This window comes from Mustela erminea, chromosome 10 (assembly GCF_009829155.1).
Source record: "Mustela erminea isolate mMusErm1 chromosome 10, mMusErm1.Pri, whole genome shotgun sequence".
Taxonomy (NCBI): domain Eukaryota; kingdom Metazoa; phylum Chordata; class Mammalia; order Carnivora; family Mustelidae; genus Mustela; species Mustela erminea.
Window position 1 is genome coordinate 3,926,287 of NC_045623.1, and position 11,995 is coordinate 3,938,281.

Sequence of the window (11,995 nt, forward strand, 5' to 3'; positions counted from 1 at the left end):
CCATCCATGTTGTTGCAAATGGCAAGATTTCATTTTTAATGGCTGCATAGTATCCCACTGTATATAGACCACATCTTCTTTATCCATTCATCTGTTGATGGAGATCTAGGCTCTTTCCATAGTTTGGCTATTGTGGACATTGCTGCTATAAACATTTGGGTGCACGTGCCCCTTCGGATCACTACGTTTGTATCTTTAGGGTAAATACCCAGTAGTGTGATTCCTGGGTCATAGGGTAGCTCTATTTTCAACTCTTTGAGGAACCTCCATGCTGTTTTCCAGAGTGGCTGCACCAGCTTGCATTCCCACCAACAGTGTAGGAGGGTTCCCCTTTCTCCGCATCCTCGCCAGCATCTGTCATTTCCTGACTTGTTCATTTTAGCCATTCTGACTGGTGTGAGGTGGTATCTCACTGTGGTTTTGATTTGATGCCAAGTGATGTGGAGCACGTTTTCATGTGTTTTTTGGCCACTTGGATGTCTTCTTTGCAGAAATGTCTATTCATGTCTTCTGCTGATTTCTTGATAGGATTATTTGTTCTTTGGGTTTTGAGTTTGGTAAGTTCTTTATAGATTTTGGATACCAGTCCTTTATCTGTCAGTTGTCTTTTGGTTTTGTTGACTGTTTCTTTTGCTATATAAAAGTTTTTAATCTTAATGAAGTCCCAATAGTTCATTTTTGCTTTTGCTTCCCTTGCCTTTGGCAATATTTCTAGGAAGAAGTTGCTGTGGTTGAGGTCAAATAGGTTGTTGCCTTTGTTCTCCTCAAGTATTTTGATGGATTCCTGACTCACATTGAGGTCTTCATCCAATCTAAGTGTATTTTTGTGTGTGGTGTAAAGAAATGGTCCAATTTCATTATTCTACATGTGGCTGTCCAATTTTTCCAGCACCATTGGTTGAAGAGACTGTCTTTTTTCCTTTAGACATTCTTTCTTGCTTTGTCAAAGATTAGTTGACCATAGAGTTGATGGTCCATTTTTGGGGTCTCTATTCTGGTCCATTAATCTGTGTGTCTGTTTTTGTGCCAGTTGAAGGCAGATGCTTAACCCACTGAGCCACTCAGGCATCCCTGATTTTTTTTTTTTTTTTTTAAAGAACACACATTTATTAGGAATCCCGAAAGGATTTCATGGAACTAAAATCAAGGTGTCAGCTGGGCTGCCTCCCTTCTTGAAGCTCTAGGAGAAAATCTGTTTCTTTGCCTTTTCAAGTTCCTACAGTCCCTGGACATTCCTTAGCTTATCGTCCTTTTCTCCATCTTCAGCCCTAACATAAGTAGGTAGAGTCCTCCTTATACAACATCATTCTGACCTCCCTTTCTGCCTTTTCCAGTTTTAAGGTCTGCATGCAATTCCAGGGAGCTGCCTGGGTAATCTGGGGTGATCTCCCTTTCTCAAGGTCTTTAACATAAGCATCTATGCAGAGTCCCTTTTGTTGTGTGATGTATCATATTTGCAGGTTCCACACATTAGAATGGAGGAAACTCCTAGGGATGGGGCATTATTCTGTTCACAATATTCACTCAGGGGAAAACTGATGTCAATTGCCTCTCTAAATCTTTTCTATTTCAACAGTTTAGTAAAGGTAAACCACGATCTCAGGGTGCAATCAAGACAAAGGCAAATCAGAACCCTAGAGGGCTCCATCAATGAACATAAAGTTGCCCAAGTACTAGTCTCTTCAGAGTAATTGCTTTGCTTTGTTTTCCAGACTTGTCTTTTTCCTTCAAAAGGTGGACTTTGCAGAAATCTCATCTAAGGGAAGTGCCCAGTTGTGGAGGGAGGGAAGGTGGTGGGAGAGTGGAGTGCCTGGGACCCCACTAACACCTCTCCTCCCCCGCTGTAAACTCTGAACTGGATCTAAGTAGAAAGATGGGTTTCCTTTGAACCTGCCCTTGCCTCTCAACACAGGGATCCCAGTGCACCTCTCCGGGCGGCCACGAGAGGGCGGAGCAGCCTTGCCTTAGGAAACCTTATGAAAAAGCAAGCACCTGGATGTTTTCAGCGTGTGGGATCTGGTTTACAGGGGTCAGCACCAGTGTCCAGAGGTTACTGACTTTGGTCACACCCCCGGGTTGTCCAGGCCTGGGGGGTAGGTGGGGGGAGGACTGGCTTGGAGGCTGAATTCCTCAGGTGCAGCCATCGCACTCTGTCTTCTGCAAACCAGGTTCTGAGCAGAGAGAGAGTGAAAGAGAGGAGAGATCTATCTGCACTTCCCTGGCTGGTGGAAAATTGTCCCTCACTTTCTCTCAGGCTGGCGCAGCCTTCCCTGTGCTGAACAGCTGAGTGTGTGTGCGCGGTGTGGAGGTGTCCACAGGGAGAGGGAGGAGGAGTGGTAACCAAATCAGGCAGGAGGGGAGAAGATGGAGAAGACTGGGAGCGGGAGGAAGGAAGCCCAGACAAGTGGAGGGCTGAGGAGGGAAGAGGAGGAGCATCAGAAATCCAAGGTGAGAGGGGAGCTTGGGGGCAGGGTTAACGGACTGGGGGTTGGTGAGAGAGTGAGGTGAGGCCCTTGACTTCTTGGGCAGGTCCTGTCTGATGTAAATCAGGCAATGTTTTGATGCGGTTCTGGATGGTAGAATTCCCAGGGCTGTGGAAATAGCATAGCTGTTGCTTCCATTGTATTAGGAAGACTTGTGTGGAGGGTTAGGACACTTGAAACAGGACGGGGTGTAAAGGGTTTTGGGGTGTGGCAGCCTAGTGACTATGTTTGTATGGTGGAAGGCATTTGAGGCTCTGATGGGGCAGAGGCGGGGCAAGTCATATTGAGGGGTGGGAAATATCTTGATTGTGAAAGTGCCTTCTTCAGAGTGAGGCTTATCCATTGCACTCCTGTTGTGCTGACCCTGGCAATTTCTCCAACTATGGGAAACTTGGTTGCATAATTTGTTGAAAAGGGGAACTGCATTTATGCTTTTTGGAATCTTCTTAGAAGCAGTATAGTAAGGTCCTTGAGACAGTCGGAATTTATGTTCCTTTCTCTTTTTAGTGCTTAGCTGGTCAGTGCTTTGGTAAAGTTGCTTTGTGTTTCTCTCTTCCCACCGAGGACAGAGGTAAGAGGCTAGGTGTTACCCCTCAAACACTCCACAAAATCTCAGACAAAGCTTGGACTCTGAAGGGGTTTCTGACTTCATGCTTTCACCAGTGCTGTGGCTCTGTAAAAGTCTCTTTTCGGAACTTGACACTTTCCAACTTTGATTTTCACTTAAGGGAGTCACACCAATGTGGACTCACAAGAACTGGTTTAGTTTCTTGCCTGAACAACAAAACAAAACAGCAACAAAACCACACAAGATCTAGGAAATGCAGATTTCCAGATACTTGGTATCAGGCAAAGAAGACAGCCAACCTGAGACGTGGAAACACACAAGTGAGCAGAGTTCTATAGTTGCTCCAAGGTACTGCTACCAGAGAGTTTCCAGACAAGGCCCAGGGGAGGTGAAATTGAAGAGTAGCCCAGTAGACCTTGTGGAGTTGAGGACACTGAGCTGGGAGTCCATAGGACAGTGTATGGGCAAGAACAGAGCTGCAGAAAGTCAACTAGTGAGAGCTGTGGAAGGGGCCCTCCCCCACCGTTACAGGGTCCTGCTCAGGGCCTCCGTGGGAAGCAAAGATAGCAAATCAGTAGACAGTCCTTTGAACAGGGCCTGGTTCTCACACAGCTCTGGGAATAGAGCCTGTGCCCAACAGATAGACTGAGACAAAGGAACCCTCCTAATTCCCAAGGCATAATGTGGAGTACTCAGAGAGGTCTTGCCACAGTTCTGGAAACTCATCATTAACCCTCCAGGGAGCACTATTCTGGACCATTCAACAAATCATTAAAGCAACACCAGAAATGATCAAACTGTTTCCAGGTAACTTGAATACACCCTTGAACAAAACTCAAAATTATAGAAAACGGAAGTATCTAGCAACCAACAAGGTAACATTCACACCATCTGGCATTCCATCCAAGAGTTTGAGGTATGCCATGAAGCAGGGGACATAACCCCTCATGAGAAGACAGATGAATTATCTGAAAATGATCCAGAACTGACACAGATGCAAGAATCACCAGAGAAGGGACAATTAAGTTTTTATTATACTGTATTCCATCAATTCAAAACATTCAGCAAACCCACAACTATATGGTCAACTAACCTTTGACAAAACAGAAAAGAATACCCAATGGAAAAAAGTCTCTCCAACAAATGGTGTTGGGAAAACTGGACAACAACATGCAGAAGTATGAAACTGGACCACTTTCTTACACCATACTCAAAAGTAAAATAAAAATGAATGAAGAACCTAAGTGTGAAACAAGAAACCATCAAAATCCTAGAGGAGAACACAGTCAGAAACCTCTTTCACCTCAGCTACAGCAAATTCTTACTAGACATGTCACTGGAAGCAATGGAAACAAAAGCATAAATGAACCATTGGGACTTCATCAAGATAAAAATCTTCTGCACAATGAAGGAAAAAAAACAACAACAACAAAATTAGAAGGCTGCCTACAGAATGGGAGAAGATATTTGCAAAGGACATATCTGATAAAGGTTTAGTATCCAAAAATCTATAAAGAACTTACCAAATCCAACACCCAAAAACCAAAAATTTTAAGAAATGGGCAGAAAACATAAATAGACACTTTTCCAAGAGGACATCCAGATGGCTAACAGACAGATGAAAAGATGCTCCACATCACTCATTATCAGGGAAATACAGATCAAAACCATGATGAGTACCTCACGCCTGTCAGAATGGCTAAAATGTACAATGCAGGAAACAATAGATGTTGGTGAGTTGCAGAAAAAGGGGAACCCTATTGCGCTGTTGGTGGGAATGCAAACTGGAGTAGTCACTCTGGAGAACACTATGATAGATCTACAAAAAGTTAAAAATAGAACTACCCTAGGATCCAGCAATTATACTACTAAGTATTTACCCAAAGAATTAAAAAAATACAGATTTGAAGGGCCACATGCACCACAATGTTTGTAGCAGCATTACCAACAATAGCCGAACTATGGAGAAAGCCCAAATGTCCATTGACTGATACCCAGATAAATAAGATACACACACACACACACACGTAATGGAATATTATTCAGCCATCAGAAAGAATGAAATCTTGCCATTTACAACAATGTAGATGGAGCTAGAGTGTATTATAGTAAGTAAAATAAGTCAGTCAAAGAAAGACAAATATCATGCTCTCACTCATATGTGGAATTTAGGAAAGAAAATAGAAACACATATGGGAAAGGGGAAAAAAGAGAGAGGGGAAACAAACCATAAGAGACTTTTAATTATAGAGAACAAACTGAGAATTGATAGATGGATGTGGGTGGGGGATGGGCTAGATGGGTTTTGGGTATTAAAGAGGGCGCTTGTTGTGATGAGTGCTGGGTGTGGTATGTAAGTGAAGAATCACTGAATTCTACTCCAGAAACCAATATTACACTGTATGCGAACTAAAATTTAAATTTAAAAAATTATAATTGACATCGTATTTTGAATTTGAGGTGTACATCAAAGTAATTTGAAAGGTTTTTTTAAAGATTTTATTTAAGAGAATGAACAAGAGAGAAAGCATGAGTAGGGAGGAGCAGAGGGAGGAGAAGAGGGAGTGGTAGACACAGGCTCCCAGTTGAGCAGGGAGCTCAACCTGGGGCTCAGTCCCCGGATTTGGTGATCATGACCTGAGCTGAAGGCAGACACTTAATCAACTGAGCTACCCAGGTGCCAGTGATTTGATAGTTTTATACATTGCAAGATGATTCTTAGGGTAAGTCTATTTACCATCTATAACTGTACAAAGTTAGTACAATTATATTGACATATTCCATATGTGTGCATTACATCCCCATGGCCTATTTATTTTATAACTAGAAGTTTGTATCTCTATATCCCCCTCATCCATTTCACCCACCCTCTATCCACTTCCCCCTCTGGTAACCAACAGCTTGTTTCCTATGAGTCTATTTCTGTTTGGTTTTGTTTGTTTTGTTTTTTTTCTAGATTCCATGTAAGTGAACACATACTATATTTGTCTTTTCACTGAGCATAATACCCTTAGATCCATCCATATTTTGCAAATGTCACCAATGTCATCAATGGCTAGTAATAGTGTGCATGTATGTGTATGTGTGTGTGTGTATATATATATATATAATATATTATACATATATACATGCATATACATATACATGCTATATATAAATATACATATATACATTATATACAATATTATATAAAATATATACATATTATATGTTATACATATATGTACATATATAATATAACATATACATATATACTATATAATATACATATACAATATATTTTATATACATATATTATTTATGTGTGTGTATATATATTATATCTTCCTTATTCATCTGTTGATGGACACTTAAAGTAACATGCATGTCTTGGCTAGTGTAAATAATGTAAAAGTAAATAATGCTGCAATAAACGCAGGGGTGCATGTATCTCTTTGGATTGGTGTTTTGTTTTGTTTCAGATAAATATCCAGAAGTGGAATTGATGGGCCACAGGATATTTCTATTTTTTATTTTTTTAAGGAACCACGATACTGTTTTCTGTGGTGGTTGCACCAGTTTATATTCCCACCAATAGTACATGAGGGTTTCGTTTTCTCCACATCCTCACCAACAGTGGCTGTTTCTTGTGTTGTTGATTTTGGTGTGAGGTGACATCTTATTGTGGTTTTGATTTGCATTTCCATCATGCTGAGCATCATTTCATAAGCCTGTGTCTTGTACCCATTTCTTTAATTTTGTTATTTGTTTGTTTTTTTACATTAGATTGTATAAGTTCTTTATAAATTTTGGATATTAAGCCCTCATTGGATGTAAGATTTGCAAATGTTTTCTCCCATTCACTGGGTTACCTTTTAATTTTTTTGATGGTTTTCTTTGCTGTGCAAAAGCTTTTCAGTTTGATGTTAACTGATCTGTTTATGTCAACTTCTGTTTCCCTTGCCCAACAAGACTAGTCCAAAATAATATTGCTAAGACCAAAGCCGAAGAGCTTTCTTCCCATGTTTTCTCCTAGGAGTTTTATGGTTTCAGGTCTTACAGTCAAGTCTGTAGTTCATTTTGAATTTATTTTGGGGTATGATATAAGAAAGTGGTCCAGTTTCATTCTTTGGCATATGGCTGTTCAGTATCCCAACACCATTTGTTGAAGAGACTATCTTTTCTACATTCTATATTTTTGCCTCCTTTGTTATAGATTAATTGACCATATATATGAGGGTTTTTTCTGGGCTCACCATTCCATTGATTCATATGTCTGAGTGCCACACTGATTACTACAGCTTTTGTAGAAGAGTTTGAAACCAGGGAGTGGCAATACCTCCATTGAGGCTGTGTGTGTGTGTGTATGTGTGTGTGTGTTTGTGTGTTTAAAGATTATTTTAAAGTAATCTCAACGTTCAATGTGGGGCTCAAACTCAGGGCCCTGAGATCAGGAGTCGCATGCTCCATCAGCTGAGACAACCAGGTACCCTGAGGTTGCAGTTTTAAACTGGCAATAATCAGTCTCCATTTGGACTGACTTCGGATGGGGTCCCAGGCTTGCCCAGCAATCAAGACTCCCAGGTGTGTTTACTCAAGGACACCCTGGCCAACCTGTCCAACTCAGCTCTGGCAAGACAAATTTCCCTAACTTCCTTCAGGGGCAATCAATTTGTGTAATTAGTATTTGGAATTAGAAAGATAGCCTTGTACCTCCAAAAGCCTGCTCCAGCGACCTAGCCTCTCCAATTTCTCATCCTGTTCCTACACACACACTCATGTGCAATAAGCACCTCATCGGCCAGCCTTGAGCAGGTCTTTGTAGCTCAGACTGCTTCCTAACCACCTTCATAGCTTCTAGGGTAGAAGAATTCAATCCTCCCCCAAATTTTTCTGAGAGAGGTTTTAAATGGTGACAGTCTGTACCCTTTTGGACTGCTTGCCAGATGGGGCCAACAGCTTCTCCAGCACTCAGTACTCTTCAGTGTCTCATATGGGGAGGGGTCAGTTTTGTCAGTTGCCTGGCCCCCTTCCTGACAAGGCAGTCCAGATACTTATGGTTTTAATTTTAGGGGCAAATATGAGCATTTGTGTAAATTAGTGCTTGGAAGTTGGCATATGTCTAGCACACAAAAGATCGCATGGTGATTTTAGGTGCATGGGCCCCAGTGGAGACTATACAGGTGACCGGGCATGGGCCCCAGCTCCACAGGCCTGCCGGGCCCCAAGTTCTTCAGGTCAGCTGAAAGGATAGTACTGTGCATGCTCTATCTGAGCAGTGCAGAGTAGCCAGAAACCTAGAACAGGGCAACCATGGGGATAGGCTGGGTTGTAAGAGAGGGCTCTTGGAGGATAAGGTGTCTGCTAATCCCATGCCCTGACCTACCTAAAGTGCAGTAGTGCCCCTGAAAACAGAGCTCAAGAGTCCTTGGATGCCTTTCGTGTAAGCCCTGAAAGCTGGTAAGGTACCATCTAATAATAGCCTGTAACTCTGTGTTGGAGAAGCATGAGGCCTTTCAATAAGCTGGTCTTGATAGGGAATGACTGGCAACAGTTTTTGTAACTGCTGTTTCAGAGTGATTTTATGTACATGGGTCCCCTCTACACTGGGTACTATGTAGGTGATTGAAGCCAGGTTTCATCTCTTTTGACCTACAGGGACCCAGCTACACAAGGCCTAATGATGGGGTGTTAGTTGTGCATTCTGGGGCTGTGAAGGCCATGGTAACCAGGGACCTGGAACAAGGCAAGTATCAGGAGACACTGGGACACAGAGCGGATCCTGGGGGAATATACATCTCTGTAATCCCAAACCATAACCTACACAGGTGCACATATTTCTCCTGAGAGTAGAGAGAGAGGACACTGGCCTCCCTTGCCAGGGCAGAGCTGGTGGGTTGGCTGTTCAAAACTCCTGTAAGAGACACTTGGTGCCCTGGTTGCCAGAGAAGCCCAGAATACCATTGGGTGGCAAGTTCAAATGGGGGCTAACTGTTACCAACTTGCATTTACTACCTCAGGATGATTTCAGTGTGTGGACCCCCTCAATTCTGGAGGATGTGCAAGTGTTTGGGTCCAGGGTCGAGCTCCACAGGCACACAGGGCCCTTATATCCCTGATTGGCCAAATGGGTGTGTACTGTGCATACACAGACTGAGAAGTGCAGTGTAGCCAAGGATATGGGTCCCAGGTCAAGGTATCTGCCTAATCAGAAGGTCTAACCTATCAAATGGGCAGCAATCCCCTTTATGGCAAGGCTCAAGTTCACTTAACTGCCTTGCTAGAGAGGGTCCTGATGGCTGGTTGGAGGGTTATCTAATTAAGAGATGCCTGGGAGTCCTGGTTGCAGGAGCAGGGACTCTCCCTATATAGTTGAGAAGTAGGTGTTTGGATGCTTAGAAGAAAATGCACCAAACTTCCTTAATGCCTCCTACTGGTTGCCTCAGGAATGAAGGGGAAAACACATTATTCTGTTGGCTTGCAACTGAACTGAAAGAAGACCCTATTCCACACATGGAATATGCTTTTTAAAATATATGGAGAATGCAAGAAAGCAGAGCATTTGGAGGCAGAAGGCTCTAGCAGAACATGACCTAAGAAATGTGAAGGAAGTTATAATGTGGGTGGGTCCAATAAAGAAGGCTTCCAGGAAGAGGGTTTAAAGAATTTTACCTGGTGGGGAAAAGAGTTGGTAGTCTGGTTCCTGTCCAGAGAAGCTGACAGCTCACTTACCCAGGCTGAGAAACCACATTGAGGTGTGGTGCTGACCCAGCATTTATAGGCAGCTCTCAGCTCTCATGAGAAAACTGCTTGATGAGCCAGCAGTGAGCTAACCCTGACCTGAATCATCACTACCAGAATAGGGCTCGAGAGGGGCAGAAAATGCTCACAGAGCTCCTTTTGACTTTTCATGAAATGTCCAGCCCTGGACCTAGAGCTGGTTTGGGGGGAAGCTGGTCGGTTAGCTCACATCTCCTCCATCTCAACCCTTAGCCCTCCCTGGGCAAGCCAGTAATCTGCCTCTTCTGGGGCACTGATTGCTATCCCCACTCCTTTTGAGGTTAGGCCTTCCAATTTGGGTGAACAAGTGGCTGGTGGAAGCTAAGGAACTCTCAGGTATCTGGCTCACTCTGACTCTCACATGTGGACAACCCCAGAAGATGGCTGAGCCTTCTTGTGCCTGCTTGGATCTGAGCTAAGTGTTCTTAGGAGGGAGGGCAAGGGATTGGTGTGGGAGTTCTGGCTTAATAGGGGGTGTGTTGGTGTTGGAAGGCCCCTCAGAGGTGGTCAGACCCCTTATATTGCAAATGAAGAAACTGATGTCTGCAGATAGACCTGAGCAAGGCTATATAGTATGTTGGTGCAGAGCAGGAATTGGGCTCAAACATCTTTGTTTCTGGTTAAGGGCAATTCCAATTACACCTCTCTCAGGACTGCTGGGTATCTACAGGTCATCAGAATTACTCTTCCTAAACATGTTCCCAATGTGGGAGCCATGCTCCCAAAGAACTTACAACCTAGAAGACAACTATTTTTATGTAGCCTCTTGGTAGGCAGCATCTGTCCCTTCCCTGCCATGAAACTCCCCTGGATCCCCATCAACTGAGGGAGAAACATGAGCTGCTTAGCATGGCACATATAGCCCTTTGGGAGGGGCCCATTTCACCTCCATCAGCCCTCACCAGCCCTCACCTGGGGACACATGGGACCCACCTGCCATTTGCCCTTCTGCCTCATGCACATCCAGCCTTTTGTCTTTGGTGCTGTCACCCTGGACTGCCCTTCCCCGCTACAGGGTGTGGTCCTACTCACCTTTGTGGCTCAATTCAAATGCCACCACATCCAGGAACCTGCTCTGTTCTTCCTAACTGCAAACAATCCCTTCCTTCCAGAAAAGTTCTTACAAACCACTTCTGGCTCTCAGTACTTTCTCTCCAGGAGTACAATTGTTTACATGCTTTGCCTTTGTCTGACAGATGTCTATAAATCCTCAACAGGCATTCTTATTCATTCCCATATCCTCTCAAGCACACAGCCCAGGGTTTGGCATATGGAAGACCTCACATTTGCTGAAGGATGTGTCCTATTGGCACCTGGGCCCTTGACCCAGGAAGTACATATGGTGGGCTTACTATTGGTGCTTTCCTTTACCCCTCCCTTCTTCCAAACTCTCCCCTTCCATCAGAGATGAGGGTCTCCTCTTCCACCTCTACCAGCCCTTCTGTCCAGTTTTCATGAAGCCTTCTCTGTCTGCCCCAGGCCCTCCTAACCACTCTGCCCTCTGAAAGCCCTAGGCAGTCCCTGTGTGTGCTGTACCTTGGCTCCAAGCTTGTCCTACCTCTCTTAATCTCTATTCCACGTGCCATGGCATTGTTCCTAACAAGAAGGGACAGCCTGGACTCAGCTTCAGTCAAGGGAAGCCAGTGAGGAAATGAACCAGGTATTGCTGGATCTCCCAAAGTTTCAGGAAATCTGAATTCCATTTTTTTTGTTTTTATCTAAATTCAATTTAGTTAACATACAATGTCTTGTTAGTTTCATGGGTAGAATTTGGTGATTCATCCATTGCGTATAACACCCAAGTTACAAGTGCCTTCCCTAATGCTCAACACACAATTACCCCATGCCCCCACCTCCCCTCCAGCAAACCTTAGTTTATTTCCTAGAGTTAAGAGTCTCTTATGGTTTGTCTTCCTCTCTGTTTTTATCTTATTTCATCTTCCCTTCCCATATGTTTATCTGTTTTGTTTCTTAAATTCCACACATAAGTGAAATTGTATGGTATTTGTCTTTCTTTGATTGACTTATTTCGCTAAGCATAATACCCTCTAGTTCCATCCATGTCTTTGCAATTGACAAATTCCATGGTTTTTGATGGCTGAGCAACATCTCATTATATATATACACCACATATTCTTTATCCATAAATCTGTCGATGGACATCTGGGCTCTTTCCATACTTCAG

General features: G+C 43.4%; 1 long non-coding RNA gene and 1 other non-coding gene across 2 annotated transcripts; both read left to right on the plus strand.

Moving 5' to 3' along the window:
• The first annotated feature begins 2,763 nt into the window (after window positions 1–2,763).
• On the plus strand, window positions 2,764–2,921 carry LOC116568427. Its single transcript, XR_004276631.1, has one exon. It is a non-coding gene; the product is annotated as a U1 spliceosomal RNA (small nuclear RNA).
• Window positions 2,922–4,280: 1,359 nt separating this feature from the next.
• On the plus strand, window positions 4,281–11,450 carry LOC116568096. Its single transcript, XR_004276505.1, has 3 exons — window positions 4,281–4,383; window positions 6,869–6,878; window positions 11,441–11,450. It is a non-coding gene; the product is annotated as an uncharacterized LOC116568096 (long non-coding RNA).
• The last annotated feature ends 545 nt before the right edge of the window (window positions 11,451–11,995 follow it).